The sequence below is a fragment of the Pleurodeles waltl genome, chromosome 8 (genome assembly GCF_031143425.1).
Source record: "Pleurodeles waltl isolate 20211129_DDA chromosome 8, aPleWal1.hap1.20221129, whole genome shotgun sequence".
Taxonomy (NCBI): Eukaryota; Metazoa; Chordata; class Amphibia; order Caudata; family Salamandridae; genus Pleurodeles; species Pleurodeles waltl.
This window is the reverse complement of record NC_090447.1, coordinates 796,134,343-796,152,734: the sequence shown is the minus strand read 5'-3', so window position 1 is coordinate 796,152,734 and position 18,392 is coordinate 796,134,343.

The window sequence follows — 18,392 nt, the reverse complement described above, 5'->3', positions numbered from 1 at the left end:
CTTCAGGTGTTAGTAGCCTTTCCTCTCTCCTAGGTAGCCAAACCCTCTTTTCTGGCTATTTAGGGTCTCTGTCTCTGGGGAAACTTTAGATAACGAATGCATGAGCTCAGCCGAGTTCCTCTGCATCTCTCTCTTCACCTTCTGATAAGGAAACGACCGCTGACCGCGCTGGAAGCCTGCAAACCTGCAACATAGTAGCAAAGACGACTACTGCGACTCTGTAACGCTGATCCTGCCGCCTTCTCGACTGTTTTCCTGCTTGTGCATGCTGTGGGGGTAGCCTGCCTCCTCCCTGCACCAGAAGCTCCGAAGAAATCTCCCGTGGGTCGACGGAATCTTCCCCCTGCAACCGCAGGCACCAAAAAGCTGCATTTCCGGTCCCTTGGGTCTCCTCTCAGCACGACGAGCGAGGTCCCTCGAATCCAGCGACACCGTCCAAGTGACCCCCACAGTCCAGTGACTCTTCAGCCCAAGTTTGGTGGAGGTAAGTCCTTGCCTCACCTCGCTGGGCTGCATTGCTGGGAATCGCGACTTTGCAAGCTTCTCCGGCCCCTGTGCACTTCCGGCGGAAATCCTGTGTGCACAGCCAAGCCTGGGTCCACGGCACTCTAACCTGCATTGCACGACTTTCTAAGTTGGTCTCCGGCGACGTGGGACTCCTTTGTGCAACTTCGGCGAGCACCGTTTCACGCATCCTCGTAGTGCCTGTTTCTGGCACTTCTCCGGGAGCTACCTGCTTCAGTGAGGGCTCTTTGTCTTGCACGACGTCCCCTCTCTCTGCAGGTCCAATTTGCGACCTTCTGGTCCCTCCTGGGCCCCAGCAGCGTCCAAAAACGCCAAACGCACGATTTGCGTGTAGCAAGGCTTGTTGGCGTCCATCCGGCGGGAAAACACTTCTGCACGACTCTCCAAGGCGTGGGGGATCCATCCTCCAAAGGGGAAGTCTCTAGCCCTTGTCGTTCCTGCAGTATTCACAGTTCTTCAGCCTAGAAAGAGCTTCTTTGCACCAACCGCTGGCATTTCTTGGGCATCTGCCCATCTCCGAGCTGCTTGTGACTTTTGGACTTGGTCCCCTTGTTCCACAGGTACCTTCAGACAGGAATCCATCGTTGTTGCATTGCTGATTTGTGTTTTCCTTGCATTCTCCCTCTAACACGACTATTTTGTCCTTAGGGGAACTTTAGTGCACTTTGCACTCACTTTTCAGGGTCTTGGGGAGGGTTATTTTTCTAACTCTCACTATTTTCTAATAGTCCCAGCGACCCTCTACAAGGTCACATAGGTTTGGGGTCCATTCGTGGTTCGCATTCCACTTCTGGAGTATATGGTTTGTGTTGCCCCTATCCCTATGTTTCCCCATTGCATCCTATTGTAACTATACATTGTTTGCACTGTTTTCTAAGACTATACTGCATATTTTTGCTATTGTGTATATATATCTTGTGTATATTTCCTATCCTCTCACTGAGGGTACACTCTAAGATACTTTGGCATATTGTCATAAAAATAAAGTACCTTTATTTTTAGTATAACTGTGTATTGTGTTTTCTTATGATATTGTGCATATGACACTAAGTGGTACTGTAGTAGCTTCACACGTCTCCTAGTTCAGCCCGAGCTGCTCTGCTAAGCTACCATTATCTATCAGCCTAAGCTGCTAGACACCCTATACACTAATAAGGGATAACTGGGCCTGGTGCAAGGTGCAAGTACCCCTTGGTACTCACTACAAGCCAGTCCAGCCTCCTACACTTGGGCAGTGCAGGGGCACTCAGGGGCACACCACACCACATTACCACCAACCTGTACATCTCAGTTGGACCGCCAGGTAAAGACTGGTGGAAAAGCGGGATCATAATCTTCAGGGTAGCGCTGATCGTGATGAAGGGCTGGTGCAACAATAAAGGTGGCATTGACACTCCATTAGCTGGCGGCAACCTGCCAGTGCCAGGCAATTGACACGTGGGGCTTTCCCCATGGTCAATATGTGCCAGTTCCACCTGCGCTGTTGGCGGTGGTCATATTGTCAATGGCAGTCTGGTGGCCATAGGACTGCCAGACTTCATCGCCTGCTCGAGCCTGGGCTGGGCTATTCACTTTAGCTCTGGAGCAGTGACGTTTACGGGGAGGAGATTCACAGAACTTTCTTCAGGTATTTGTTTTACCATTGCCTTTTTCATTTAATATTCAGCATTATTCTGTTCTAGCGGAAGGCAGCCGATATCCCAGTGCCCCACTTGGTTGCTAAAAAGCACAGGAAACGATCTAGCGGGAAATTACACGGTTGCTCTAACACGAACAACAATCATTTTAAAGCCATTGACTCATTGTTTGAGGAGGTTGAAGCAATACTAAGGAGTCCGTCCATCTCTGCCCTCCCAGGCTCTGACACTATCTCGCATAAGAAGTTCCCTGACCTCTTCAGGAAAAACTCACAGATGTCACAAATGGTTGTAGAGCTGAATCTTCATCCCCCTCCTGCTGTCCAAACTTTAACTCCCCCCGCTCCCAAGACATCTGCCTCATGTGTGAAGCCATCTGAATGCCCTCAAGCTAGGGTCACCTCTCTATCTAGACAAGAGGTTTTAATCCCTGCTGATATTCCCTGTTCCAATAGATTTTCAACCATGTCTGCATTTAGTGACATTGCAGAATGCATTTAGCATCCAGTCCTTGATGAACTTAAAAATTGGGAAGAAGGACAGGAAGATGCAACTAAAAGGAGCTTCTGAGTTGGCTAACATCTCCCAGAAGTTGGATGATTTAAAGACTATGGTACTTGTACTTTTGAACAAAATGTGTGGTCTTTTAGAACAGAGGGTAGTGTGTAATTGTAAATTGCCCAGTGATGTTGCTCATAATTTGGTTCTGGATGGGGTGACCACTACGCCAGTCGTATCAGTTATTAGTGGTGAGGCGACTAATTCTTCCGGTCACTTAGAGTTCAATGAAAGGCCTGGAATTAGGGTGACAAATGATAAAGTGACCTGTGCATTTGCGCCAGTCACATTGGGGCGAAAGCCCAATCCAGTTCCAAATAAAAACAGGTACACACATGGGTTAGAGAAACAGACTATCCCATGTTATGCTGACATCTCCAAGGTTTCCCGGGGAAATTTGGGTGTGCAGGTGCCTTCTAGTCCTTCCAGACGCCCCTCTCTGGCCCCCCAAGAATAACACAGGTATATGATATGAAGGAGAGGCTTGGATGGAGAAGGAAAGATGGATATATTTATATGACGAGGGTCTCCAGGTTGCCTTCTGGACACAAGGAGACTCAAGATTCCCTTATCAACGAGGTCATCCACTGGTTGCGTACACAGAGGAAATGTCTTTCTGTTATACAGTCGGACATCTTGGAAGTGAGCAGACACGGTCAACTAGGATCGGAGTTTGACTTCCTTTCAATCCTCCTCGTTAATACCATCCTGGTGGATAACATCATTGCCTTTGACACCCGGACAAGCTCCTTAAAGGCTGGCAGTGGAACTGGTATTAGTCTGCATATGTATCCTCCGTGTGGTAATGTTAGCAGTTGTCGCCCCTCATCTGAAGGTTATATGGGTGGGGCTCAAGTTCCAAATAGGAGCTGATCTCCAATTGTGGAAGAGAACCCTTCTCCTTCTATAGCTGATCTGGACTGACTAAATATTGTCCGTCTTGCAGGGATTTCTACAGCAGTTATTGGGTTTAGTCAAGAATGGACCGGCAATTCAGTGAATGTTTCACACTTGAGAACTAGGACTGAGACCGTATGCTCAGGACTTACCATCATGTCATGGAATGTGGCAAGATTTGGGAAAAAGCTGGGAGAACCGGAGTGGGTCAGTTTTATCAACAGGCAAGATATATGTCTATTCCGGGAAATCTGGGCTGAAGAGGTAATCTATTTAGATGGGTTAACGACATATTTCTCTGTGGCCGAACCCACATCAGGGGGTTTTGGTAGACTGAAAGGGGGTCTTTTGATCCTGTTGAATAAAAAACTAAAATGCAATCACTCAGCACTATGCTTTAATTCACTTGACTTACTGGGTGTTCAACTAATATTTCAATCTGGTTTTCAAGTGACTTTGATCAATGTGTATGCAAGGTCTGTCTCACGAGGTATAGAGTCCAGGGTACTTGCCCAGTTAGCTGAATACATGGAGCACCTGCATCCATCAGGTTTTTTGGTGGTTGTGAGAGACATGAACTGTACTCTTGCAACCAACAACTTTGCTAGTAATTTGATAACTGAGGAGGATGAACTTTGGTGTATTCCGCAACCGGAAGAAAATCCCCATTGTATTGGCTCTTGCGCTGCTTCACAGTTGGCTTCCCTCTGTTTTAGATTTCGACTAGGAGCATGCAATGGTCGTACTAGATCTGATTTAAATCATGCTCCCGCCTTCAAGCGTAGGGACTCATCCAGTACCATTGACTATTTCCTGGTGGATATAAGGCTTTGGTCAAGCCCCTTGGATACGAAGGTAGAACCTTGTGATGATAGTTATCACAACCCTTTGTGTCTCACTTTAACTAGTCAAGCATTTAGGAGAGTCCAGAATGCTGAAGCCACTGATGTTCCGAGTCCTCTTCTGAATCATAGACAAACCTGTGTTAGCTGGCCTAAAGTAATGTCAAACCCATATCTGGTCAAGGAAATTTACTCATCCTTTTTAAAACTTTTTTCTAGCTTCAACAAGCCAGAGGTTGGTAATATTCCAATCCTGAGCATTCATGCAGAAATGGCAAGTATTTTACGGGGTATTTTTTTATAAGGAAACCATTTCCAGGCCATCCTCTGATAACACTCAATCCAGGGAATGGTTCAACAAGGACTTCATTCTTGTGAAGTCCAATCTAAAATTAGCTCTCAAAACGCATTCCCAGGGGGAGATTAGGAATTCTAGACTCATGTACAACAAGGCCCTGAAACTAGCGGAGAAAGATTGGGAACACGATACCTGCCAGAGGATGCTTGATGCAATTAAGAACCATGATAACAGGTCCTTCTGGAGGCTGATGGCCAGTAGATATAGAGAGGGTAATGATACCATTAATAGGCATATCCAGCCTGAAAAATGGGAGGCCCATTTCTCTGAGATTTACGCCTCACCTGCACAACAGGATCCTGTGTGCTATGGCGACGATGACTGTAGAATTTCTGCCGATGGCTCTGTGGAGGATATTGTCTTCACTATAGCTGAAACCACAGCTGCCATCAATTCTTTGAGATCATCCAAGGCACCCAGTCCAGATAAGATACCGGGGGATTTGTTTAAATCTGATCCCGTCATCTGGGCTTCGTACATAAACACAGTATCGAATGCCATAGCAGCAGGTGGTCCTATCCCGAATACATGGTTCGGGCGAAAATAATTCCTATACACAAAAAAGGTGATGTGGGTTCACCTGTTAATTACAGACCAATCAGTCTTAATGACAATTTGCAAAAAATGTTTGCTAAATTGCTAAGCAAGTCTTAGACAGGCTTATAGAATGGGTTCAAGACAACCAGGTATTATCCCCTCTCCAGGCCGGTTTTTGCCCAAAAACTAGTGCCACGGATCAGGTCTTTAGGCTACTCCTGCTATTCTGGAAATATGTCACTTTAGCAAAACAGAAATTGTATGTTGCTTTTGTGGATTTAAGATCTGCCTTTGACCTTGTCCCTAGAGGGAAGCTATGGGAAGTCCTGCATAAAATAGGTGCCCCGGAGAATTTAGTTAATCTAGTCCGGAGTATGCACAAGAATACCTATGCACGAGTGAGATGGGGCCATCAGGGTGAACTCACTGATCGAATAGATATTAGGCGGGGAGTACGTCAGCACTGCGTCCTCGCCCCCACCCTCTTCTCCTTGCTTATTAATGAAGTGGTGCTAGTTGTATCTGACAGCCAAAATGATGCCCCTTCTTTGAATGGTCAAAAAAGTCTGATTTTATTATTTGCTGATGATTCTCTTTTGATCTACAAAGCCCCTATGGGCCTTCAAGTCTTAGTGAATAGGTTTAGTGCTTTTTGTGCAGACCATGGACTAAAGCTTAATTCTAGCAAAATTAAGTTTAAGATTTTTAGTAGAAGCCCCACCAGAGGATGCACTATTTCACTTAATGAGGCTCCTTTAAGCAAGGTATGCTCTATTGATTACCTGGGGATAAGAATTAACAACAATATGCAATGGGAGGCCCAGATCGATAAGAACTGTGCACTTCTACAGCATAGATCTGGGGCTATTCTAAGTTTTTATAATTCTACTACTGTGAAAGCTGTTTCTCCAGCCATTAAATTTTTTCTAGCAAAGGCGTCTTATGGTGCAGAGATTTGGGGATTTTCCAATGTCAGCAAACTATCTGTAGGGGAAAATAACTTTACTAGATCTCTCCTTGCATGTCCTTGTAACACCCCATTGATTCCAGTGTTCCTGGATCTCGGGTTTTCCCGCATTTCAGATGTAATAGCTTTAATACCATTACTTTTTGGATACGCATTTGGACCACACCTGAATTAGTTGAATATAAGGAATCTTTACAAGACATCTTAGATAGACCAAATGCCCTTTCTATTTCCTGGCTTCAGCATGTCTCGGGATGGTTCCACACCTTGGGACTTGGGGATTTCTGGAGACAACCTCATCATCTAAGGAGGGCCCAGAAGCAACATCTGAAGTCAGTCTACTGGTCTTATGTTATGAAGAAGCAATTGTTATGCCCATTCGTATGGTCGATTGACAACACCATTTCTGGACTTTAAATGGTATCCTAATTTTGAACCCTTTCTGGATTTAATTCCTGACCTACTAAGCAAAAGCCTGTATGCCCGCTTCAGATATGGGTGCTTACTATTGAAATCACTAACTAGTACCTGGCGACCTGCCCCAATCACAGATTTATGCCCTAGTTGTAATTGCACCGCGGAAACTACAATACATTTCATGTTTATCTGCCCAGCTTATGGGATTGCTCGGAGGAAGTGGATTCGCCCTGCTTGGAGGAATATGGGTTTGAGACACTGTAAAGTTGCATTAAGGCTGTTGACGAGAGACACTTCTCACTTTTTAATCTGTGCGGTCAGCAAGTTCCTTGCAGCCGCATGGTATATACGTACTCGTTTAAAAAAAAATCAAAACGAGTTGCCCTCAAATGATCATTGTTCTTAACTTATTATTTATCAACCGTTTACCTAAGATTATGACTGTTATGACCTTTTTATGGCTGATGGGGGAAAAGTTACATGAGCTATTGAAAGTGCAAATAGGAAGCAGGCGCGAGACATTTCCCTTTTCCCCGACAGGTGGCCAGTATATTTGTATGATTGTTGATTTTATTTTCCTTTTAGCTCCGTATTTATCATGTGTATTTTACTATTTTATTTATTGTGATTTTATTTTGCTTTGATGGGTAAATATGAACAAATAAAGCTTGTGTGATGACGATGATAATGATGACTGCCAGACTTGTCATGAGGGCCCATGTGTTCACTTGTAATACTAGCTGCAATATCTCCATCAAACTACCTATAGGCCCTGATCAAAGCTGAAAATGTCAACTGGCTATGTCCATAATTTAGTGCCATCAGGCACTGTCATGTAAAAAATGCTGTTCACATCAACAAATGATACCCATGCCAGCCATCCCTGGGTCCGCCACTGAGCCAGTGGTAAATTAGTTGCCCTGCCTGCCACAATGATGAATCCTCTGCACCATAGTGCAAGTTTTGCTGCATTGAGGGGGAGATCAAAGTTGTGTAGGAGGAACACCTTCAAGCACAACTAGAACCAGAAATGGCAATATGCTAGGCCCATATGTGCTCTGGAATGTAGCATACATACACAAACTTAAACGTGATGAGCAATTAAAGTAAACTTCATAACTGGGCCCTGGTAATGCCATCCCTGGGGTGGTATAAGATATTGGTGTCACCTCAGGTATATGAAAACACATAAAACTGGGAGAGGGGCAAAATACAATGTGTGTTGGTGTGGCTTGACCACCGCAACAGCCATTGCAAGGCCCTACCATGCACATTAATGCATGGGAAGGGGCCATAATAACAAGGTAGTGTCAAGCCACTATAAGGGAATACATCACACCTTGTAAATATGACGCAGCTGTAGGAAAGTACCATCTTACCTGGCATGTTACCCCCACTTTTACAAGAAAGTAAGTTTGTTTTTGCCTGTCTCACTGGGATCCTGCTAGCCAGGACCCCAGTGCTCATAGTTTGTGGCCTGAATGTGTATACCTGTGTAGTGACTAACTGTGTCACGGAGGCTCTGCTAACTAGAACCTCAGTGCTTATGATCTCTCTGGCTTTAAAAATGTCACCATAGGCAAGTGACCATTTTCACCAATTCTAATTGACACACTGGAACACCCTTATAATTCCCTAGTATATGGTACCTAGGTACCCAGGGTATTGGGGTTCCAGGAGATCCCTATGGGCTGCAGCATTTCTTTTGCCACCCATAGGGAGCTCAGACGAATCTTTCACAGGACTGCCACTGCAGCCTGAGTGAAATAATGCATGGTATTTCACAGCCATTTTCACTGCACTTAAGTAACTTATAAGTCACCTTTATGTCTAACCTTCACTTGCTGAAGACTAGGTACAAAGTTACTAAGTGTGAGGGCACCTTTGCACTAGCAAAGGTGCCCCCACATAGTTCAGGGCAATTTCCCCAGACCTTGTGAGTGCGGGGACACCATTACACACGTGCACTACATATAGGTCAATACCTATATGTAGTTTCACAATAGTAACTCCGAATATGGCCATGTAACATTTCTAAGATCATGGAATTATCCCACCAAGCCAAATCTGGTTTTGGGATGCCAATCCCATGCATCCCTGGGGCTCCACCATGGACCCCGGCTAATGCCAAACCAGCTTGCAGAGGTTTTCTCTGCAGCTACTGCTGCTGCCAACCCACAGACAGGGTTCGGCCCTCTTGGGGTCTGGGCAGCCCAGTCCCAGGAAGGCAGAACAAAGAATTTCCTCTGAGAGAGGGTGTTACACCTTCTCCCTTTGGAAATAGAGGTTAAGGGCTGGGGAGGAGTAGTCTCCCCCAGCCTCTGGAAATGCTTTGAAGGGCACAGATGGTGCCCACCTTGCATAAGCCAGTCTACACCAGTTCAGGGAACCCCCAGTCCCTGCTCTGGCACGAAACCGGACAAAGGAAAGGGGAGTGACCACTCCCTTGTCCATCACCACCCCAGGGGTGGTGCCCAGAGCTCCTCCAGTGTGTCCCAGACCTCTGCCACCTTAGATCCAGAGGTGTGAGGTCACTTTGGACACCTCTGAGTGGCCAGTGCCAGCAGGTGACGTCAGAGACCCCTCCTGATAGGTGCTTACCTTTACTTGCAAGAATTCACCAGAGTTCCTCTGCATCTCCTGCTTCGACTTCTGCCTAGGATCGACCACTGACTTCTCCAGGACGCCTGCAAAACTGCAACATAGTAGCAAAAAGACTACCAGCGACATTGTAGCACCTAATCCTGCTGGCTTTCTCGACTGTCTTCTGGTGGTGCATGCTTTGGGGGCTGCACTGGAAGCCACAAAGAAATCTCTTGTGGGTCAACTAAATCTTCCCCCTGCTCCAGCAGGCACCAAACCTCTGAGTCACCGGTCCTCTGGGACCCCTCTCATCCTGATGAGCGTGACCCCTGGAACACAGGTGGTGGACCCAAGTGACCCAGACTGTCCAGTGGTCCCCCTGTCCAAATATGGAGGAGGTAAGTCCTTGCCTACCCTCTCCAGAGAGTAATCCTGTACACCTCATGAACTGCATCTGCTATGGCTTCTGTGCACCTTTCCAAGGAATCCTTCATGCACAGTCAAGCCCAGGTCCCCAGCACTCTGTCCTGCATTGCTTAACTCCCTGAGTTGACCTCCAGCTTTGTGGGACCCTCTTTTGTAGTGTTGAAATGACTGCCAATGTCAGTCTTCTTGAACCCATGTTCAAGGACTTCTGCAGGTGCTATCTTCTTATGTATGGGCTCTCTACGTTGCTGAGGGCCCCCTCTGTCTCCTCTCCCAAGTGGCAACATTCTGGTCCTTCCTGGGCCTCGGCAGCACCCTTTTTATTCAACCATGACTTTTGCACCTAGCAAGGTTTGCTTGTAATATTTTGCCAAAGAAACAACTCTGCATCCTCAGGCACTCCGTGGGACATCTTCTGCACAAAGGAAAAGTTCCTAGCACCTTTCGTCGTTGCAGAATCTTCAGATTCTTCCATCGGGAGGCTGCCATTTTGCACCTTCATCTGGGGTTTAATGGGCTCAGGCCCCCCCGGACGGTTTCAGGACTCTTGGGCTTCGTCCCCTTCCTTTACAGGTCCTCAGGTCCAGGAATCCATCTTCAGTGCTTTGCAGTCTGTTGTGGTCTTTGCAAAATCCTCTATCACTAGTTTAGTGTGTTTCTGTGGAAATAGTAGTAATTTAATCCTACTTTCGAGGGTCTTGGGGTGGGGTATATTGGACACCCTTAGTGTTTTCCTGCAGTCCCAGAGACCCTCTACACACTACACTAGCCTAGGGGTCCATTTGTGGTTCGCATTCCACTTTCTTAGTATATGGTTTGTGTTTCCCCTAGACCTATTGCATCCTATTGTATTCTACAGTGTTTGCACTACTTACCTGATTTTGGTTTGTGTGTATATTTTGTGTATTTTACTTACCTCCTAAGGGAGTATATCCTCTGAGATACTTTTGGCACATTGTCACTAAAGTAAGGTACCTTTATTTTTAGTAACCTTGAGTGTTGTGTTTCTTATGATACCTATATGATATCAATGGTATAGTAGGAGATTGGCATGTCTACTAGTTCAGCCTAAGCTGCTCTGCTATAGCTGCTTCTATCACCCTAAGCTGCTAGAACACTACTAATCTACTAATAAGGGATAACTGGAGTTGGCACAAGGTGTAAGTACCATCAGGTACCCACTATAAGCCAGGCCAGCCTCCTACAACAGCCTATTGTGCCACCTGAGCTTCCCATTATGTGACACTCAGGTGGGGCAAAGTGCTGATAAATAGGACCCATAATGTACAAGAACAATGTTTGGGCTGTAAGTTGTCATTAAGCATCCAATAGCAATTTATTGATGTGCCATGTCAACTGCCACGACAAAGAAAGATTAATTTTACACAATCTCATTGCACAGGATGACAGCTCTCCTGCCGATCTACCTGTCCTGGAGTTCACCAATGACCTGGATAACCAGCTGACAACCATCAGCCAACAGACTCTCTAGGATGTCCCGGGATCCCTCCAGACACCACCTCCAGTTGCAAGGAGGACAATCAATGTTGTGGCCTCCCCAGATGACCCACCCAACACCCAAAATATACCACCTGCCAGTACAAACACAGCTCAGAACTCAGAGACAGGCTTCGAGAAAACAGTGGTAGGAGTCAAGCGGGAGCTTGTCAAGCAGGTGCGGGTGGGGATGGAAACTGTGGCAGGCAGCATAGAGGCAGTGTGCATGTGCATTGTTATAGCTAATGAACACACAGCTGCCACCTGAGGAACACACTCCTCACTGCATGGAGTCCAGCAGTGTTTGGCGGATATAGCTGCTGCCATTAGGGAGTGGCCAAAACAACTGCCCTCCCATACTGACAGGAGAATGACAGACAACAGGCTGGACTCCATTCAGTGTGTAGTGGCCTCCCTCAGGGAAGAGATGGCTGCCTACCACCAATATGTTGCAGCTACACTGAAAAATCAGCAGTCTCTCCTTGCTGCGGCGATGTCACATGTCATACCACCAATGGAAGCTGCAGGGAATTGGGACTCCACATCTTCAACCACTGAAGTATGTGTGGCCCCCTCTACCTCTCTACCAATACCACCAATGGCACAGAAGGCACCACACACATCAGAGGATGAAGATATGGAACAAATTACTTTTACTCCGAAAAGTACCCTGTAGCTCCAGTCTGTGCCACATGGGCAGTTTTCTCCTTAGTCAGGGCTAAAGATCATGCCAGTGTTGTCACAGTAGGATATGTGCTCTCTTCACCCACCCACTGTTGACCTGTCTGCTGTGGATTGTCATTGTTTCTCACTTACCGATTGGAAATTTTTGTTCCTCCACAATTATCAACACTACTCAGAAGCATGTCTCATAACATGTCCCGCAACCCTGGACTTGTTTCGTGTCACAAATATCTGGATTTCAGAAATGGGGCAGAAATTCTGACCTGAACATTGGAAATATCTCACTTTCACACTTCCACTTGTAAATAAACACCTTCTACACACTTAGCATGTCTATGGCCCTCGTTACAACTCTGGCGGTCGGTGATGAAGCAGTGGTAACACTGCCAACAGGCTGGCAGTAAAAAAAATTGAATCATGACCACGGCGGAAACCGCCAACACATACAGCCACTTTAACACACCGACCTCCACGGCGGTAGCAACAAACACCACAGCGGTAACCGCCAACAGCCAGACAGAAGACAATGTACCGCCCACAGCATTACTGCCAGCTTTTCTGGGGTGGCATGAAAAGCACAGAGGAAACAGAACACTGAAGGGAAACGACTCACCTCTCGACACTGAAGGAAGAACCACGATGCCATGGAGCCCGAGCTGCACTTTTTTCCAATGCTGGTGTACCTTCGCATACACCAAGAACATGAACGCTGGCGAAGACGACCACGGTGAGTACTACACCAAGCACACAAGGGAGGGGGGAGGACAAAGAGAATGACACACACACCCAACACCCCCACCCCAACACCATACACACAAACAGATGCAACAACATTACAGATACACCCCGTAACCCTCAGGAATAACGCAAGGACAAAAGGCATGGAATAAAATTAGTGTAATAGTACAGTTTTAGATATATGCATCCTTAAACAATAAACAGTATGTACAATATATACAAAAGGAGGGACAATGCCCACTCCAACACGTCCGTGGCCCATTGGGCCATAACACATAGGCCACGGCCACACTTGACTCCTGCCTCAATACGGAGAGAACACTGCAGGGGCCTCAACACAGAAAAAACACAGGCACCTCAGGGGGACGGGGAATAGGGTGGCACCTCAGCCGGAAGATGGTATAATGCTACAGGCCTGGAGGGGGCTCCATGTCCACTATTTGGTCCTGGGGAGTGCAAGGACACAGTCTCTCAAGTGGGTGGTTTGCCCACTGCTTGGTCCTGGGGAGTGCAAGGCCACAGTCTCTCAAGTGGGTGGTTTTCCCACTGCTTGGACCTGGGGAGTGCACAGCCACAGTCTCTCAAATGGGTTGTTTGCCCACTGCTTTGTCCTGGGGAGTACAAGGCCACAGTCTCTCAAGTGGTTGGGAGTGCAAAGCCACAGTGTCTCTAGTGGGTGGGTTGCCCACTGCTTGGTCCTGGGAAGTGCAAAGCCACATTCTCTCAAGTGGATGCCTTCTTCCACTGGTTCTGGAGGGGGCTTTGTGCCCAGTGTGCTTCATCCTAGCTAGGAGGGGCTGAGTGGATGTCTTATTCCACTAGTGCTGGAGGGGCCTTTGTGCCCAGTGTGCTTCAGTCTGGCAAGATGGGGCTCAGAGGATGTCTTCTTCCACTGGTGCTGGAGGGGGTCTTTTGCCCATTGTGCTTCATCCTGTATGGGGAAGGTCACAGACTCTCGCCTGTGTGTCACACCGACAGGTGTTGCAGGGGCCAGGATGCCCTGCAGCCCATGTAGTCACCACTACACACTGCTCGCCGGCGGTGACGGCTGCTCAGTGGATGCTAGTTGCGCTGCAGGTGGCGGTGCTGTCAGTGGTGGTGGTAGCCTCCAGGCCTTCACCTGCAGCCTCGGACGGCTGCCCACTGGGGCTGCTGCTACTGGCAGTGGTGCTGCTGGGGGCAGTGCAGGTGGCAGTGCTGGCCGCAGTGCAGGTGGCGGTGCTGTCAGTGATGGTGGTAGCCTCCAGGCCTTCACCTGCAGCCTCGGACGGCTGCCCACTGGGGCTGCTGCTGGTAGTGGTGCTGCTGGCAGCGGTGCAGGTGGCGGTGCTGGCCGCGGTGCAGGCGGCGGTGCTTCCCGTGGTGCAGGTGGCGGTGCTGTCAGTGGTGGTGGTAGCCTCCAGTCCTTCACCTGCAGCCTCAGACTGCTGAAGTGCCATGGCTGGTGTTGTGTGCTCCTTCCTGCCCTTGGCAGATGGTGGTGCTGCCTTGCTTCTGCCAGCTGGTGTCTTTCTCTTGCCCTTGCTGGCTGGTGGTGCCTCCTTCCCCTTGCTGGCTGGTGTCCCCTTCTTGCCCTTGCTAGGTGGCGGACCCTTCTTGGCCTTGGCAGGTGGTGCTGGCACACTAGCTGGGCTGACTGGTGCCTCCTTGGAGCCTCTCACACCTGTAGTTGCTGCAAAAACCAAAGTGGCCGTGGGCTGGGTGGCTGAGGTGCTGGGCTGGGTTCTGGTCACCCTGGCTTGAACTGAAGTATGGGGGGAGGGGTAGGGAATAGGTCAATATTGGCGAGGAAAAGGTGAAGGTTTTGGTGTGGAGGAAGAGGGAGTGGTTGTAGGAGGTGTCAGTCTGCTGTGTTTGGGTGCAGGTGCATGGGCTGGATGCTGTTGTGAGGTGGATGGCTGTTGGGTATCTGAGTGTTTGCATTTGTGAACTTTGGGAGGAGGGGGTCACAGACACAGTGGGAGAGGACACAGTGGATGTGAGCATGGATGTGGGGGTGGTGACTGCCAGTGAGGGACGTGTAGTGATAGGCGTGCTGGTGATGGAGGTAGTGGATGAGGATGTAGTGCATGCAGGTGTGAGTGGAGACGCTACTGGGAAGGAGGTGGATGACTAGGAGGAGGGGGACACAGTGGAGGCAGTGGATGTTGGTGTGTCTGCATGTGGATGGTGCTTGTGTGAGTGCCTGAGAGATGAAGAGTGGTGCTTGTGTTTGCTGAGCCACTTCTGTGTGTTGATTTAGGTGATTTCTGATTTGAAGGTGCGCTTGGGATAGGCTGGGGTTGAGGGGATTGGGACTGGGTAGAGGAAGTTGGAGGGAGGAGGCTGGAGACAGGGGGGACAATGGCTGGCATCAGTGAGTTGGCCAGAGCCTGGAATGCTCTCTGTTGGGCCGCCACCCCAGAGTGAATGCCCTCCAGGTATGCATTTGTTGGTTGCAAATGCTCTGCTAGAGCCTGGATGACATTCAGTATGGTTGACTGCCCAACAGAGAGGGATCTCAGGAGGTCAATAGCATCCTCACTGAGGGCAGCAGGGCTGACTGGGGCAGGACCTGCAGTGCCTTGGGCGAAGGAGATGCTCACCCTCCTGGGTGAGCAGGCACGGGAAACATGCTGAGGGGCTGCTGGGAGGGCGGTGCTGGTACTGGGGGTGGCGGCTGTACCTAGAGTTGGAGTGGGCACAGAGGTATCCACCACCACCAGGGAGCATCCATCGGAGGTGGTGTCGCTGTTGTTACTGTCCCATCCTGTCTCCGTCATGGTGCTCCCCTCGCCCTCTGTTCCACTGGTGCACTCACCGCCGGTGGATTCAGCCTCGAGGCCCATGTGGGATGCAGCTCCCTCCATCACCGGTGCCTCTGCTCCTCTGCCAGATGATGCTAATGCACACATGGACAGGGTGACAAAACAAAAAGGAGGGGGAGAGACAGGATACACTTGGTCAATGCCAGCAACAACACTACCATTGGCGTACACAACTCACAGGGAACAGCCCTATGCACTAGGCCATGCACTATCAGTTACAATGCTAGTCACCAGCCCATGGAGTACAATGCCTAACGCAATTAGATGCACACCTAAAACCCACAGGACCCTGCTGAGTAGTAGATGCCCACTAACATTACTGGGGTTGGAGTGCATCTGAGCCTGGCCATCATTGAACATACCCTGCCATGTTCGCCCTGGCCTAGGGGCACCCATAGCCAACATCCCCCACCCAGGTAATACCCTAAAACGCGCAAAGTCATGATTCAGAATCTGTGCTCACCCCCTTGTGGCTGCTGTGATGCCTTCAAGCGCCCATCCAACTCCGGATAGGCCACCGCCAGGATGCGGAACATCAGCTGGGCCTCCGCCGTCTTCCTTGCCCAGTGGTGCAGATCCTCCAATCGTTTGTGGCATTGTGTGCCCCACCTGTCAAAGACCCCCAGGGTCTGCACCTCCTTGGCGATGTAACGCCAAACACCCTTTTACTGATGGGCGCTGACCTGCAGAAAAAAAAAAGCAGAAAAGGTATTAATCATACCGTCCGGAATGTCAAAATCATGGCCCACCATATCACCCCATCCCCTCATGCACATACATTGACCACCATACATGCAGCACTCTGCTCAGGACCCCTCAGACCCCCCCCTACATAAGGCTTACACACACAGAAATCCATACATTCATGCTCCACGCATCATGCTCACAGTGTACTCACCTTTTTGTCTGGAGGACCATAAAGTAAAGGGTACTGGGGTAGGACCCCATCCACCAGTCTCTCCAACTTCTCCAAAGTGAAGGCAGGGGCCCTTTCCCCAGACACTCGAGACATTGGTGGTCATTATAACCCTGGTGGTAAAAGCCGCTTACCGCTGTGCAGAAGACCGCCAACACACCGCCGTGGCCGCGGAATTCTGCCACAGCTATTATGACCCACATCTCGGAATCCGCCAAAATTCAGACACCCACACAAGTCCGCCACACCAAAGATCAGTGATAAACTGGTGATAACAAACCTCCACCATCACGCCAACAGACATATGCCCACACTATCATGACACCCAAATCCACACTGCGGTCTTTTAACCGCGGTATTCCATTGGCGGTACATACCGCCGCGCTCAAAATACACACACTTCTACAAAACATCCCCACATTGGACAATTCAAAATCCTCACACCTGAGACACATACACACACCACTCCCACACACCCATTACAATATAAAACACACACCCACATCACCCATAAACCCCCATGACAAAAAATTCAGAAAGAAGGCCAGAGAGAGACACCACCAGCAAGTACAACAGCATCCACAGGCACATAACACCATCACCCACACAACTTCCACGCACCTCACACAACACACAACTACATATCACCACACTTATCACCACACACTCCACCCCACACATCACCTACACCACCCCATAGCATGGCAAAGACACCTCAGGTTCTCGGAGGAGGAGCTCAGGGTCATGGTGGAGGAAATCGTCCAGGTAGAGCCACAGCTATTCGGAGCACAGGTGCAGCACACCTCAATTGCAAGGAAGATGGAGCTATGGCGAAGAATAGTGGACAGGGTCAACGCAGTGGGACAACACCCAAGAAATCGGGAGGACATAAGGAAAAGGTGGAACGACCTACGGGGGAAGGTGCATTCCGTGGTCTCAAGACACCACCTGGCGGTTCAGCGGACTGGCGGCGGACCCCCACCTCCTCCCCCACAACTAACAACATGGGAGGAGCAGGTCTTGGCGAATCTGCATCCTGAGGGCCTTGCAGGAGTAGGTGGAGGAATGGACTCTGGTGAGTCAAAGCTTTACTATTACATCCCCCACCCTACCTGCATGCTATCACATACCCCCACCCTCGCCCTCACCCCCATCACTCCAACTCCTCACAAATGTCCCAATTTCACAAACCACACATCCCAACACCAAGGCCTGCATGCAACACCAAAGCATGGACACCCATCACCAAAGCATGCCCACTGCACATAGCCATACACCCCCCTAAACCACCATCACACAAGCTCCCACACAGGAATGCTAGCACTGGGGTACACGGTCACCCACCCATTGCACACCATTACACACACAGATTTAACAAACATCCTTTTATACCCCTGCAGGACCCCTACCCAACGTCACCGGACAGGAGGGTCCACACATGTCCACACCACCAACAGAAGAGGCCCACAGTGATGACAGCATCTCTGTCCAACTGGATCTAGTTGACCAGCCCGGACCATCGGGGACCTCTGGACAGTCGGTTCCCCTCACACAGGCACAGGCCACCACAGACCTTCCCCCCTCTGGAAACACCAGCACAGCACCCACCCAGTTGGCCCATACCTCCGTCCCCAGGACATGTCAATCAGCTGTGTGTCCACCACTACAGGGAACCCAGGATAACCCACCACCCCAGCAACAACAGGGACCTGGGGCCAGTGGCAGTGGGCACACGGTCCAGGGGACGGAGGCCCAGGAACACAGGGGAACTGGGAGGGCTGCCGTGCAACAGGGGGAGGACAGGCCAAGGGAACCCACTCTCCACGAGGCCCTCTCCTCCATCATGGGAGAATACCACCACTCCCAGGAGACGATGGCAACGGTACTGGCCAAGTTTCAGGAGACCCAGCGCACGCAGGAGGAACAGTATTTGGGCTTCAGGGAGGAACTCAAAACCATCCGCTCCACCCTGGGCATCATCGTAGGGGTGCTGAAGGAACTAC